This window comes from Cydia fagiglandana, chromosome 5 (genome assembly GCF_963556715.1).
Source record: "Cydia fagiglandana chromosome 5, ilCydFagi1.1, whole genome shotgun sequence".
In the NCBI taxonomy this organism is placed as follows: Eukaryota; Metazoa; Arthropoda; class Insecta; order Lepidoptera; family Tortricidae; genus Cydia; species Cydia fagiglandana.
In genome coordinates this window covers 18,246,537-18,263,012 of record NC_085936.1, presented here as the reverse complement: position 1 = coordinate 18,263,012, position 16,476 = coordinate 18,246,537, and the positions used below count along the sequence as shown (strand labels likewise).

Here is a 16,476-nt window from a genome sequence, read left to right as displayed (position 1 = left end):
TTTTGTGACTGAGGCGTGAGATGCCTAATAGTCGTATCAAAACGATTTTTTCAATTAGAATCAGCTTCCAGTGTTTATCATTGCATGAAGAGTGTTTGCAGTTTGCCGTGGGCGCCGCTTCCGGCAACCGGCGCCGACGCTTACCTCGTCGCATGGGTTACAATATGCCATACGGAGATACACCACTCTTAAACGTAAAACCCAAATCATCATTCATCATGTAAGGATCATTATTTATTAATAGCTTATATTTTGATCATTCTTATCTTATCTTATCTTATTGTTTTCGGGGGCCCTTGCGGATACACTTAGACCCATAGGGATCTTTTGTGCAGTTACCCCCTAGAAGAGATCCGTCAACTACTCAAGAGCTTTTCCCACCATATCCATGTGTCGGATGATGGAGCTCATGGGTAGCGTTTTAAAGTCCTTTGGTTCCAGGTATCCTGCTCCAAAGTCCTTCATTCTTTGTCTGGCGAGGGCGTGACATTCACACATTAAGTGTCTTACTGTCTCTTCCTCTTCGCCACACATACGACAATCGGTGTTGTCAGAGTGTCCCATCTTGGCCAGAAATCCTTTGACCCCGTAGTGGCCAGTAAACACCCCCGTTATGATTTGGAGTTGTCTTTTGCTAAGTTTCCAAAGCTTTTTGCTCCAGCCGGAGTCTATTCCTTGCATAAAGAGCTTTGCATGCTTTAGACCCGTCAGACTATCCCATTCTTCCTGGTGTTTGGTCTTGGTATGGTCTTTAATAGCCGTTGTGATGGTTCCCTGTGAGAGCCCCACGAATGGTTCCGGACCTATAAGGTTACTTACAGATCCGGCTCTGGCGAGTTCATCTGCATTTTCATTGCCTATGAATCCCTCGTGCCCTGGGATCCATACCAGTTGCACCCTGTTTTGCCTTCCAAGCTGGTTCAGAGCTTGGACGCCATTATATACCAGTCTAGAGTCCACTCTGGGAGCTTCGAGCGCTTTGAGAGCGGCCTGACTGTCGCTGAGTATATAGATATTCTTCCCTTGGGTTCGCCTAACTATATTCTCATGAACACAGGCAATTATAGCGAATGTCTCGGCTTGGAAGACAGTGGCGTAATTGCCCATGCTTATGCTACTACTAAAGTCATTTGCATAAATGCCTGCCCCCGTACCAGATTCTGTCTTAGACCCATCTGTGTACCATATAATGTCGTTTTCATCAGAGATTGGTGCTTCAAGACCTTCGGTCCACTCAGCCCTCGTTGGAATTTTAACGTTAAAATTCTTATGGAACACAAACTTGGGTTGCATCTTATCGCAGCCCATGTTCGTAATCCTTTTCATGAAATTGTCGCATTCCATGTTTGTGTGTTTGGTCTTTGGCTTGCTATCGCTCCAGAGCACGGTGGCTCAGCTTGTATGGAGAAAGGGTCAAAACTCGATTTCTCCGAAAGTATCAAAGATACCCTCAAAATAAAAATATGTTTGTGTTTGTTGTTTAAATATCTAGTAAAAAAACAGTAATAAATAGTTCTTCTTTGTATATTTTAGCATAAAAAAAAATCTAACTGATAACAAAAAATATGCAAAATACGTACAATTTTAAAGCTTTATAAAAATGGAATTAAGAAATAAATTACAACGTATTCTTGAATAATATAATAGAACAAATAGTTTTTATCAATTATATTGTAAAAATCTATATTTAAAATTAATAATTATATATTTACAGAGATGCTAATATCGTACAAATTATGCAACGCAAAATATTTCACGTCACGTGTCAGTCGCCTTAAAAAACTAACATAGATCAACTAATATTGTAGATTCATCTAAAATGAATTTTAAACATCTAGTTAAATAAGTACTCATTGTGACAATTATTGATTTTTTGTTTTTGGTAGTTTCCTACGACCCGTAATCATAGGGTCCGAATTTACTAGAAAATGATTTAAGAGATTCGTATTTGTCTATGTGCGCGCACACAATTACTTTACCAAACGAAGGTAAAACAGGATAAACTCGAAAATTTATAAAAGTACGTAGTAACAAATATTGGAGTTATGTTAGTATAGCTTCTGTGAGAAGAGATAGCACATACATCGTAAGGATTTGATTGGTCTCTAAATTAGCTAATATTCGTCAGGTTGTTGACTGCTGATGCATCCAAGGTTGCTAGTGCTGGTAACCTTCTGCGTTTCGATCGCTTACTACAAGCCGAAAAATCCTTTTTTAGGGTTCCGTACCCAAAGGGTAAAACGGGACCCTATTACTAAGGCTTCGCTGTCCGTCCGTCCGTCCGTCCGTCCGTCCGTCCGTCCGTCCGTCCGTCCGTCCGTCCGTCCGTCTGTCACCAGGCTGTATCTCACGAACCGTGATAGCTAGACAGTTGAAATTTTCACAGATGATGTATTTCTGTTGCCGCTATAACAACAAATACTAAAAACAGAATAAAATAAAGATTTAAATGGGGCTCCCATACAACAAACGTGATTTTTGACCAAAGTTAAGCAACGTCGGGAGGGGTCAGTACTTGGATGGGTGACCGTTTTCTTTTTGCTTTTTTTTGGTTTTTTTTTTGCATTATGGTACGGAACCCTTCGTGCGCGAGTCCGACTCGCACTTGCCCGGTTTTTGACCAAAGTTAAGCAACGTCGGGAGTGGTCAGTACTTGGATGGGTGACCGTTTTTGTTTTGCTTTTTTTTTGTTTTTTTTTTGCATTATGGTACGGAACCCTTCGTGCGCGAGTCCGACTCGCACTTGCCCGGTTTTTTGGCCATCCGGCTTAAGTAGAGGGTTCCGAATTGCCCGATGATGACGGTTGTCCCAATTCAATATTTAACGTCTTTTCAGTCACCTTATTTTTATTGGAAAATTATCACTTTGCTTCTCATTAACCAATATAACCAATTCGAATGTTTCTTAAGAACTATACACTAATTTCGCAAAGATGGTTTCCAATAAATTACAAGTCTACTACCAATTCTACTTACTCTACTCTATTATGTTATCCAAATCACTACTAACACTCACTCACTCACTCACTCTAATCTTAGTCTACTTTATTATGTTATCCAAATCACTTGTACCTACGTTTTCTACATCTGGCAACATTCCTACTAATTTGTTTTAAGCACTTGACAACATCCTTCTGTATCTGAACTATTAAGTTAAATAAAAATCCCTTTGTAAAAGATCCGACCTACACATCACCTGAAAAAAGACAGAAAATGGGTAAATTTCCATTCGTAATGTTTTCGTAGTACTGCTACGCGTTGGCCTACGCAGGCGTAGCAGTCTTTTAACTATCAAACCCGCAGGCGTCTGCATATAATCTTTTATGGCCGTTAATCTAGAGATATCAAGCTTCAAAACCATACTACTTTCAATGTTAGAATTCATTAGGAACATAACTAGAAGTTTAAGTAAACAAAATATTCTAATCCTGTTTGTATGACTTTCTGTTACCTCGTAGACCTATTATTATAAATATACTTTTAATGAAAAAGTTATACTTTGTATATAAAATGAAACAACATACCTGATTCTTTAAGCTCCATATTAATAATAATCACTAAAATCACTATCGCCTCAGGAATTCACTACTAATGACATTCACTTAATGAGCCTTTGATAAGAGAGCGCGTACAAACGGGAGTTGCGTTAACTTTCAAGGATTGTTAAAGAATGAAAGTAATTAGTTATGCCGGATCTATTTACACCTGATAAAAGTACACTTATTAGCTAATAATATTCAGTCATTGGAAACCAAAAAATACCACATGCGTTTTTATGAGTTATGGCCTAAAGCCAGCCCACCGTGCAGAGTCCTGCTAGGGTCAACCTGTGTAGCGATTTCCGCGCCTCAGATTGTATCACTAGGTGTAGCGGCGAGAGGTCTAGCAGTACCTCCATCGCCGCTGTTGGCGTCGTTCTAAACGCACCAGTAATAGCCATGCATGCCGTTCTTTGTATTTTCATAAGGGCATCCCTGCATGTGCTCTTTAGTGTCTTTGGCCACCATGCCAGGCATCCGTACAAGATGATAGGCCTTACCATCATGGTATAGATCCATCTTAGTACCTTTGGGTTTAGACCCCACGTTTTGCCATAAGCCGATCTACACATTCCAAACACTCTAAGTGCCTTGGTGGTTGTTAGTTCGACATGCTTTCTCCAGTTCAGCTCTTTATCTAGTGTAACGCCTAGATATTTCACTTCATTGGACATTTCCAGTACCCTTCCATAAAGCTTCAGCTGCTTCATGCCATTAAGGGTCTTTTTCCTGGTAAACGGTATTACTACTGTTTTGCCTGGGTTTATGGAGAGTTGATGACAGTTGCACCATCTTTCCACTTGCTTCAGTGCTTTATTCATGATTTCCGATACTGTTCCCGGAAATTTCCCGTTTACAAGAATCACTAAATCATCTGCGTACCCTACCGTATGTATTGGGCCTTTGTTTAGTTCTTCCAACAGTGAGTTAACTACCAGACTCCAGAGAGTTGGTGAGAGAACCCCACCCTGTGGACAACCCTTCGTAGCCGTAGCTAATATTTCATCTCCCATAAGGGAGGATTTTATTAGTCGGCTATTTAGCATAGTACCAATCCATCTACAGATTGTTGGTTCTATGCCATGTTTAGATGCTGCAATATGGATTGCCTGATACGTGGTGCGGTCAAATGCCCCCTCCACGTCTATAAAAGTGGCCAGACATAGTTCTTTGTTCTCTATCGCCTGTTCCGCTCTGGTTGTCACCAGGTGTAGTGCCGTTTCAGTCGATTTACCCGGCTGATACGCACACTGCAATTGGTGCAGCGGATGCCTCTTAACAGGACCATCCCTTATGTGTCTGTCTACCAGTTTCTCCAGTGTTTTGAGGAAAAACGATGACAGACTTATCGGCCTGTATGATTTGGCTTCTGTGTAATCTGCTTTGCCTGGTTTAGGCAAGTACGTTACCTTTACCATCCTCCACACACGCGGTACGTGTCCGAAGGCTATGCACGCTCTGTACAGTCTACCTAAGTGCGGTATTAGTACATTGGCGCCCTCTTGTAGTAGTATGGGGTAGATTCCATCTGGCCCCGGGGCTTTGTATGGTTGAAATGTGGATAGTGCCTGCATTGCATTGCATTGCATTGTATCTTATCGTGATCTACTACCTTTTTAGACGTGTCCCAGTTGTACCTGGTCGTGCTGATGGATTGTTCCATTGCACCGGTTGCTACATCGTCCGTTACGCTCTGATGTATTATCGAGCCTGGGAAGTGTGTGTCACACATAACTTTGAGGGTTTCTAGCCCCGTTTCAGTCATTCTTCCGTCACTTCTTCTGATGGAAGTGAGTGGAACTGACTTCGTTGCAGCTAGTGCCTTTGTAAGTCTCATGCCTTCCGGTATGGACCTGATTTGATCGCAATGGTTCATCCATGCTTTCCTTTTTGCTTTCCTCACAGCTTTGCTGTATTCCGTGAGTTTTCGCGCGTAATGCTCGAAGTCATTGGTCCTTTTAGCATCATTGAAGACAGCTCTGGTTTCCTTCCAGAGTTTTGCAATCTCCGGGTTCCACCAGGGCACCTTCTTCGCCAGGATTTTCTTTTCCGGGCAGTTGTTTGTCCAAGCTGTATAGACAGCTTGTGCTATTCTGTCTGTTTCAAGTTCTATGTCAATAATAGAGTTTAACTTGCCTTTAGGGTCTCCCAGTTCCACCTCCAGGTCACTTTTGAATGCTAACCAGTTGGTGTTCCTGGGATTCCGTTTGCGTATAGTTTCTAATTGGATTTTAGTCTTATACCTGAAGCATATATATCTGTGGTCCGATAAAGAAATCTCCCCAGAGACATGCCATGAGCTAATCTTATTACTCGCGTTGTTGGACGCTAGCGTTATATCAATAACCTCCCCCCGCCTTGCATTGACGAATGTCGGTTCATTGCCTTTATTTAATAGTTGTAAAGAAGAGCTTACCAGAAAATCCAGTACCTTCTCTCCTCTTCTGTTGACATCCGAGCTCCCCCAGATGACGTGGTGAGCATTTGCATCGCAGCCGATGATCAGGTCGGTGTTCGCCTGGCTGCCGTAAGCAGCGAGATCCCTCAGTTGCCCAGTGATTGGATCCGCTGCCTCGTAGGGAAGGTAGGCTGATGAGATGATTAGTGCCTTACCCCCCCCCCCCTTGTTTTGGATTTTGACCGTAGTCAGATCCCTGGAACAGAAAGCATGTAGAAGCAGAGCGTCAATGCCATTTTTAACATAGATACATGTCCTCATAGTACTCTCAGGACAAACATATAACAATGTCCCGCCAGTACCGTTTAAGCCTCTTATCTCGCCTTTGTAAATGTATGGTTCTTGTATAAGAGCAATATCGAATTTATCGCTTTTTAACAGCTTAGCCAGAAGGGCAGTGGCTGCTTTATTGTGCTGGAGATTAATCTGTACGCACCTTAAGCCCTCCATTGCGGCGTTTATTGTTTGGTGGTGCTGAGATCAGCAGCCACCTCCTGGACCGTGTCGTCGAAGGACATAGGTGACATGGTACCCTCCAGGTAGAGTTCCGCCAGACCACGCAGATCCTCTGAGCCCGCCATCGATGAGATCGGTGACGATGCTCGAGACATGCGCGGTCCAGCACGGTCCTCTCCTAGCTGCACCATGCCCCCCGCCTCCTCCAACTGGTCCTCCGCCACCTCCACAGGTGCGTCACCGGCTGGTGGCGCCTCCCGTTCCGGGGCCCCCCTGTCGCCACAGCGACCGTAGCCTTCTGGGCTACCTCCCCCCCTCTCCCCCCTCCCTACACGGCTCGACCTCAGCCCCCCCAGGCCCCTGCTCCCGCGCTTCCTCCAGAAGCTTGAAGTGGCTGGTGTCGAGCCCCGTGTGCAGAACGTAGTCGGCCTCCTTGATGACGGCGGCCGACACCCGGTCCATCAGTACGATTCGCCTGGTGCTCGGCCCCGACTCCACGGTGTCGACTACCTTCCACTCGCTCGTGCGCAGCCTAGGGTTCCTCCTCTGCAGCACCCTGAGGGCTCTCGCCATGTCCTGAGTGCCATCGACCACCGTTCTCCAGGCCATCTTGACCGGTTTCGGCAGATCTTTGGCACTCACGACCTTCAGGCGCAGCCCGGCAATCTCTCCACCTCCGATTACCGTGCCGAGCCATGCCGCGGATTCCCTCCCCTTGCAGGTGACGTTGAGCGCGCCCCCCACGAGGTTGCCGAGTGTGATGTCGGCCATGGGTTCTTCGTTCGTTCTTCTTCTTACTTTTATTTATGATTAGATTATAAAAGAGTATCAATTGACTCATACTTGTCACTGGTGCCCGCCATTTTGAATTGTTATAAAAAGGCCGGTATGACAGTGACAAGTGGCCAGTTCGAGTACGGACAAGTTAGAGTGAAGACGTCTTGAATATTTTATTGTAAATTGGTTGTTATTATGTTTGTAACAAATGAATAAAGTTAAAATATTGGTACAAGTATTAGTTTTCATCATCAACCCGGTAATAACTCAATAATCATTAAGTACATTAATACTTCTTGTATGCGAATTATCTCGGCCAAGGAATACATAATACTGTAGGTTAATCTCAAAAAATAATTTCATAGATCTGGGGGCACGGTGTAAGGAGTTAGTTCATAAGTAAGTAATAATGCAACCTTGCTGTTTTGTAGCTATAAATTACGTGTTTATTGAATAAAACTTTAGTCCTTAATCAGCATCCACTTGTTTAATTGCTCCTCCAACTTCCCGCACCACATGGCGACCCTGCCACGTGAGGTGTCGGGTTCGCGCGCCGCCGCGGTTGCGAAATTGCATTAATCGGACAATAGCCGACACACTCATACATCATTCGGGTTTTTTTAAATAAAATCGAACAATGTGAAATTCAAGAGTCGAAAAAGAAGATATTTTCATCAACCAAAACGCTGCGGGGAAATCTGCCAACGACGCTCATCTGCACGAGATGAAAAATCATTTATCGTCGATCAGCATTGTTATGATAGTGATTTGTGCACTATTGGCCATCGGAGTACTCTACGCTTGCTATAAGATATACAAGAAGTGCCACGACAAATGGTCAAGAGATTTGATCGTGCAATACAACCTTCGCCGCTCTTTCAATCGAGATCTTCGCGAGACACACACTCACTGCCATCAATGTGGACCTGCTCGAGGTGTTTCTTATTCAGCAAACAAGATGAACGAGTGACCCAGTATCCAGCATCAGGACATTACGGCGATTCCAGAGTGAAAGTGAAGTGCGCGTATTCGGTAATGTGAAGTGAAATTAGTGTAAAAATCGGCATGAACGGTAATTAGAGCGTACCTACGCGTAAGTTTTCTTTATTACTCAGCAAGGATTGTCTGCATACTTCATTTTCATGATCGTAAGATTTTTTTTTAATGTTAAGATAAATATGTTAATTTGATATGATAAGTAAATTGCAAGAGTTACTTGGTGATTTAAAAACCATTAAAGAATATTTAGTTAAGCTTAGTTATGATAGAAGGACGCCTGAAGTCCTTAATGCAAAGTTAGAAGAGGCATTTTTAATATATTCTAACTATCTAAAAATTTGTGAACAAGTCCAGGTAGATATCGATAAGAAAAAACTGACTGGTCAAAGCTTATTGGATATTCAGAGTTTTTATGAACATATTAGGAGTTTGTATAAGCAAATAGAGGATTTTTGTCACAAAACCTATACAAGTTCAAATCCACCGTCTAATAAAAATTTCAAAATGGGCTAGTTTAACTTGAAAATAGCTCTTTCATTAATACCGTCCATGACTGACGATGAAGTTGCAATTAATCAATTAATAGACTCTATAGAATACTACGACTCTACCTTAAAAAGTGACGCGAAACAACAGTTCATAAACTTTGTCTTGAAAAATAGACTTACACAAGTAGCTAAATTAAAGTTAAGTTCGTCATACACTTCTGTCCAAAATTTAGTGACAGATATGAAAAAACTATTGTTGCCTAAAAAATCAGCCACAGCTATTCAAAATAAATTGCAGACCTTGAGACAAGGAGAGTCTTCGATTGATGACTTTGGTCAAAAATTGTCGAAAATGTTTGTAGATCTCACGATCGCGCAATCAGACGGTGACTCAAATGCATTTGAAGTATTAAAAGGTCTTAATGAAAAACAAGCGATTAAAAGATTCGCGGACTGATTGCGCAATCGTAGAGTAAGTACAATTATTGCAGCTCGTGATTACGACTCTTTAAAAGACGCCATACAGGGTGCCAAGGACGAAGAGACGACTTCAAGCAATACGTCAAGTGATGTATTTTCTTTTAACCATCGTAAAACAACTTATTTCAGTAGAGGGTACGTTCGAGGGCGTGGCTCTTATAGGGGGCAACCACACTACTCTTCAGGCGCAAGGACGCTACACAACCCAGGACATTCGGCAACAGGAGCATCATACAACTACAGGAGCCGAGGAGCTGGCAGAGGAGGCTACCAGTTCCAGAGCAATCACCGAGGCAGAAACTACCAAGGAAACCGAGGTAAGTCTAACACTTTTAATGGAAACAATGGATATCGCAACAACCGTATTTTTACGGCCGAAACTGAAACTGATAAAAATGTGAGCCCAAATCAGTTTTTTCGTGGATAATGAATCTATATTTGCAAGTAATGATACATGTTTAGTTTATTTCAATGTGCAAAACAAAAGACAATTATGGTTATGTGACACCGGTGCCTCGATCTGTGCTTTGAAGTTGGCGATCGCTTTGAAATTAGATATTCCGATTTATAAAGACAAAGTCCTAGAATAGCATCTATGTTCATGCCACCAAGTACTCCAATGGATATATACACAATAATAAAAAACTTAAAAAACAAAAAAAGTGTAGGGCACGATGGTATATCGACCAGAGTAATAAAACATGTTGCAGATTATATTTCACCACATTTAAGCTATCTTATTAATCTTTGTATAAGTGAAGGTATTTTCCCTGATAATCTCAAGACAGGCATTATTAAACCAATGTTTAAGAAAGATGATAAGGAAGATGTGGAATCCTACAGACCTGTTGCACTCTTGTCAATATTTGCAAAAATATTTGAAAAATTTATTCATAAAGAGCTGTACACGTATTTTGAAAATAAATGTATACTATCAAAAGAACAACAGGGATTTCGTAAAGACAGGTCCACTACTATGGCAATATTCAACCTACTCAGCATTGTGACAGAAAACATGGACAAAAGAGCACCAGTCTGTAGTATTTTCATGGATATGACCCAGGCCTTTGACTTTGTCGACCATAGCCTCCTTCTGAGGAAATTACATAACTATGGAATAAGAGGCAATATTCTTCAATTGTTACAATCTTATTTGACCAATAGAAATCAATATGTAGAAATAACTAGGTTGGATCCAAAAACAAGAAAAGAGACTGTATTCCTTTCGGAGAGCCGTATTATTAAATATGGAGTACCACAAGGGTCTGTGCTCGGCCCTTTGTTATTTATTATATATATCAACGATCTACCGAGAATAGTAGATAAGCCAATGACTCTGTTTGCCGATGACAGTACAGTAATAATAGAATGCAAAGACAGAATGACATATGAAGCCGACATCAATTTAGCAGTAAGTAATATTATCGACTGGTTAAAAAGTAACAATCTTAAAGTAAACCTGACTAAAACAAAGGTAATACATTTTAGTCAACGTAAAGCCAATATACAAGACATTAGTATTTCATATGAAGGTTGTAAATTAGATGAAGCAGAAACTGTAAATTTCTTGGGCGTGCATATTGACAAATGTCTAAACTGGAAAAATCACGTTGAAGCCACTTGCTCAAAACTAGCAAAATCAGCATATGCACTTAGCCAGTTGAGACATATAGTAAATATAGAAATAGTATTATCAGCTTATCATGCGTTGGTAGCGTCAGTTTTGAGATATGGGGTAATCTTTTGGGGTAATAGTACCGACCGAGAACACGTTTTAAAATCTCAAAAAAGATGTATTAGAGCAATGTTTGGTCTGAAACCACTAGACAGTAGTAGGCCATACTTTACAAAATATAAAATATTGACATTTCCTTCTATTTACATATATGAAGTAGCTTTATTTGTTAGGAATAACCCTGACCTATTTCAGAGGCAAAATTCAGTGTGTGCCTCACTAAGAGCACGGGATAATAATAGAATTCATAATCAAATTGCTAATACTGCCCTGCTGAGAAAAAGTATACTTGGTATAGCACCTAAAATCTTTAATAAGATACCCATGGAAATAAGGAACAGTAATATTAATTTGTTTAAGCGCCATTTAACGAAATTATTATTGGAAAAATGTTATTATAATGTTAATGATTTTATTAATGATGTTAGTTTTTAAGTCAATGTAGTAGTAGTAATTATTGTTATATTTGTATTTTAATTTTAAGGAATGTCCACAGGTTAGACTGTGATATTAATTATTATTGTACATATATTATAGATAGGTATACTATATTTTGTACGCCGCGAGGCAAAGCATGAAGGACAACTTTGTACAGTAACATCTCTATTTTACTTTACTCATGTTTGACAAATAAATTATCTTTATCTTATCTTTATCTTTATCAAGTTAATTATTAACGGAATAGGTGGAACAAAACAAGCAATCGGATATGCTTACATTGAATTAACGGAACGTGACCATGTATTTCAACATAAGTTTTATATTTTTGACCCCTCCGGCCGTTTTGGCAACCAAGTTCCGCAACCAGTTGTCGAAAAAGAATTAACATTCTTGTTCCTGTTCGACAACTAGCGTTTATATTACTGGAGTTTCGCAACTGGTTACCAAATAAGACTTTTATTTCTTATTTCACAACTAGCATGATGACACCACGTGACACCTAGAATATCCTAAAATCAAACAGACGTTTTAATAATACCTATATACAGAACTTCAATAGTGCTATTTAAAAATATAAATGTTTATTTGACATCTTTGACATCTGCTCCATATACAATTTGTACTATTTTTTATGCTGCAGTGATGCACATAAGGTTATCTAGTATTTATTGCTAATAATAGCGACAACGATTGATCAAGTGTCCAGTGATCACACCATTACATATCGGACGGGTACTCATAAATCTCATAATGTCTACTTCAAATGTATATCCCACACGTGATATTGTATTTATTAGTACGAAAAGAGGAGGAGTGTCAATGCTATACAATGATCGCCAATATCACCGGAAAAAGATTTACGTTAATAAGAACTCGTTCTGGAAATGTTTCACAACAAAAGGATGCAAAGGTAATATCACTTTAAATAGTCGTAATGAAATTGTGAACCATAGTGCACACATACTGTGTTGTTTGGGTGACAGCGGTAAAAATATTATCAAAAAGAAAATGGATGATCTCAAACAGAAAACAAGCAGCAATTTTGAATCGATTCACAAACAATATAATGATATGGTTCGTGACTTAAAAAATAACGGATATGAATTAATAGCTAATGTACCAACATTTAATAGTGTGAAAACTGGGTTATTTGCTGAGAGAAACAGAGTTGTCGGTGCTAAGAAATTACGATTTGCACGTGCACTTGACGTGACAGTGCCAAAGAAGTACGAAAAAATGTTACTTTGTGATTATATTGACGAAAATAAGGATTTAAGATTGATTGTTTTCTGTAATGATAATATGAAAACGGAAATTAAGAATATAAGTCACTTTTTTGCTGATGGAACTTTCAAGAGTTGTCCAAAGGGGTTCCATCAATTATACACAATACACGGATATGATGATAAAACTCACATCATTACCCCTATATTTTATGCCCTTCTACCAAACAAGAAAACAGTAACTTATAAATTGTTACTGAAATTGATCAAGAAGCAGATTTCTGATTTCCAACCAGCTAAAATTACACTCGATTTTGAGGTAGCTGCTATAAATGCCTTTCAACAAACATTTCCTGAAATCATCTTTAAAGGCTGCTACTATCATTTCAATCGCTGCTTGTGGAAAAAAAGCGAAATCCCTGAAGATAACTACAAGAGTATTAAAAAGACACGTATCAAGATGTATCGGGATAGCCCGCTTGCCACAGAGTGACATTAATGAAGGGTATAAATATGTTATTGGAAGAAGCCCTAAAGACAATAAAATTAAAAAGTTCAACACATATTTTCGAAATCAGTGGCTTAAAAAACAGAGGAAGTTTATTTTTGTCATATTGCTAACTTCCCCGAAGTCGTTTCTGAGGCACCTTGGAAATATACAAATATCATTGTTTTCCGGAGTCCGCAACATTCTGTCATCGGGTTCAATGTGTCCTGACATTTTGCTAGTTTTAAAATCCTACGCAGTACTAATATTTAATAATATTCTTTAGCAACAAAGCAGTAAGTAAATAAAATTAGCTAAAACGCTAAATCACAATGACAGTGTGAACGTCATTTTATCTTTTTCCTTTTTTAACAGGAATCCTGGAATCTAACACGAAGGTTGGCTTGGTACTTACTCCAAATTTATCATTTTGACATGACTTTGGACATTTGTATCGCGGAACAATTTAATCATTGGCCTAATTTATTTTATAAAATTGAGCTATATTTGGTCGGTTATGTACGCGGCCGAAGGGATTTCAAAATAAATATTATAAAATTTATAAAATAACGAGCTAGGATTTTAAAATTATTTTTCTCGTATTTAAAATGTATTTAGCCATTACATATATATTTTCTTAATAAAAATATTAAATCATGCACCTAAAGGTTAAGTATCCGAGACCTATTCTTCTTTGGCAACTAGATGTGAAACAGGAATATAATTTCTTTTTAGGCAACTAGTTGCGTAACAAGAATGTTAATTCTTTTTCGACAACTGGTTGCGAAACTTGGTTGCCAAAACGGCCGGAGGGTTTTTGACGACTTCTTTTCAACCACGTGGGACGGAATAATAGGTAAAGATTTTCTTTTAAAATACCGCGCTTTGATAGATTTACGAAATATGGAATTGACCTTAGAATCAAGTAAGAATGAGACAGTTTGTATACCTTTTGAAAATGATAGAACTCATTTAACTCTTCCACCAAGAACCGAATCATTACATTTCGTGACTACAAACTTAGAAGAAGATTGCGTAGTGTTTTCATCAGAATTGCAAGACGGTATATTTTTGGCTAGTTCAATAGTTAGACCTTCCAATGGAAAATTACCTATAAAAATATTAAATACGACCGAAAAAGAGATTAAACTGAGTGATTTAAAGCTAGTAATACATAAAGCGAGTGATTATGATATTTGTTGTTTTGATAAATGCGACTCAAAAAGTGTAGATCGTGTAAAGGATTTATTTACTCATTTAAAATTAGAAAACCTTAACAAAGAAGAACAGATTTCTGTAGAAAACTTATGTGCCAAATATTCCGATATTTTTTATTTACCCGGTGACAAGTTAACAACGACAAATATTTACAATCACTCAATAACATTAAAAGAGAACACTAGTCCTATTTATACGAAACCGTATAGGTTACCACACGCTCAGAAAGACTTAATAAACACTGAGTTAGAAAGTATGCTAAAACAAAGGCATAATAGAGAAATGTTCAAGTGAGTGGTCTAGCCCACTTCTAATAGTTCCCAAAAAATTAGATAAAAGTGGTGAGAAAAAATGGCGTATTGTTGTAGACTACCGAAAATTAAATAACTGCATTCAAGATGATAAATTTCCACTTCCCAATATTACCGAAATTATTGATTCTTTATCAGGTTGCGTATATTTTACACATTTAGACTTGGCAAACGGATATTATCAATGCAATTTAGACCAAAACAGTCGAAATTATACAGCCTTTGCCTCAGGCCAGTGGCGCATGACTCGCATGCCCCAAGGTCTCAAGTCATCTCCAAATTCTTTTTCTAGAATGATGAATTTAGCAATGTCTGGTTTAACATATGACAAGTGTCTAATTTATTTGGACGATTTAATCGTTTTCGGAAAGAATCTAGATAACCACAATTCTAATTTAATGGATGTTTTTAAAAGATTACGGAAAGTCAACCTTAAGTTAAATCCAAGTAAGTGTGAGTTCTTAAAAAAAGAAATATTGTATTTAGGACACGTAGTGTCATCTAACGGTGTGTTACCCGATCCAGAAAAAATAAGTGCAATTAAAAACTATCCAACACCGACTAGTTCAGACCAAGTAAAAAGATTCGTTCATTCGCTAATTATTATCGAAAATTTATTCGAAATTTCGCAAAAATTGCTTTGCCATTAAACCACTTATCACGTAAAAATGTAACATTTAATTGGGATAATAACTGTCAAAAATCTTTTGAAAAACTTAAAGAAGCTATGACATCGACACCTGTATTGCAATACCCAGATTTATCAGAAAATAACACATTTATTGTGCAAACTGATGCGTCAGCATACGCACTTGGAGCTACCTTAAGTAATTTTGATAATAGGCCAGTAGCATTTGCCAGTAGAACATTAAATAAAGCCGAAAAGCACTACCCGACCGTAGATAAAGAACTACTTGGCATAGTATGGAGCATAAAACATTTTAGACCTTATTTATATGGGCGTAAGTTCATAATCAGAACGGATCATAAACCATTAGTTTATTTATTTAGCATGCGCGATCCCTCAAGTCGATTACTCAAGTTCAGGCTAGCGCTAGAGGAGTATGATTTCAAAGTGGAGTATGTGAAGGGATCGGATAACGCACCGGCCGATGCATTGTCACGTATTTGTATAAATAGCGATGAATTAAAGGAAATGAATGAAAGTATTAATGTAATGACAAGATCACAGTTTAGGAAGGCTTCTGCTACTTCTAGGCAGACTATTGATTCTACAGATGATCGGCCTGATCAACCGAAAATCGTGGAAACACATAGTAAACCTCAGAAGTCGGTAGAATTACAATTTTTGACACGACAAGAATTAATTAAGAAACGGAATCATATACAAGTGTGCGTGGAAAATAAAATATTTCTCTATGATTCATTAAAGAAAATATTGTTTATTAAATATCTAGATTCTTCATCGCAATTATCGCCAGGCGAATTTGTGAAAGAGTTAGATAATTTTTGTAGGAAAATAAACGTTAACGTGATATATATAAAGAAAAAGTTTATTTTTATTTTTAACGTTTGTATCTGCCTTATAAATAAATAAGTATATAAAGAAAAATAAAAATAACTACATATTTATAGAGAAATTATTGCATGAATTTAAAAAGTCAGACTGCAGTTCGAACTTAAGACTATGTATTTTAAAAGATTTAATAAGAGTAGACGACAAAGATCAAAGAAAGGTAATATTGAATGATTTCCATCTTTTACCCACCAGTGGCCACGCGGGTATGAGACGGATGTACAATAACGTTAAAAAATATTATTTTTGGCCCAACATGGAGGAAGATATACGGACATTTGTAAGGAGTTGTGATAAATGCCAAAAACATAAGTACTCAATTCCAAT

At 38.6% G+C, this 16,476-nt stretch overlaps 1 pseudogene; it reads left to right on the top strand.

The window, feature by feature from the left end:
- The first annotated feature begins 8,148 nt into the window (after window positions 1-8,148).
- The window catches only part of LOC134664687 (uncharacterized), a 49,339-nt pseudogene continuing 41,011 nt past the window's right edge, over window positions 8,149-16,476 (top strand).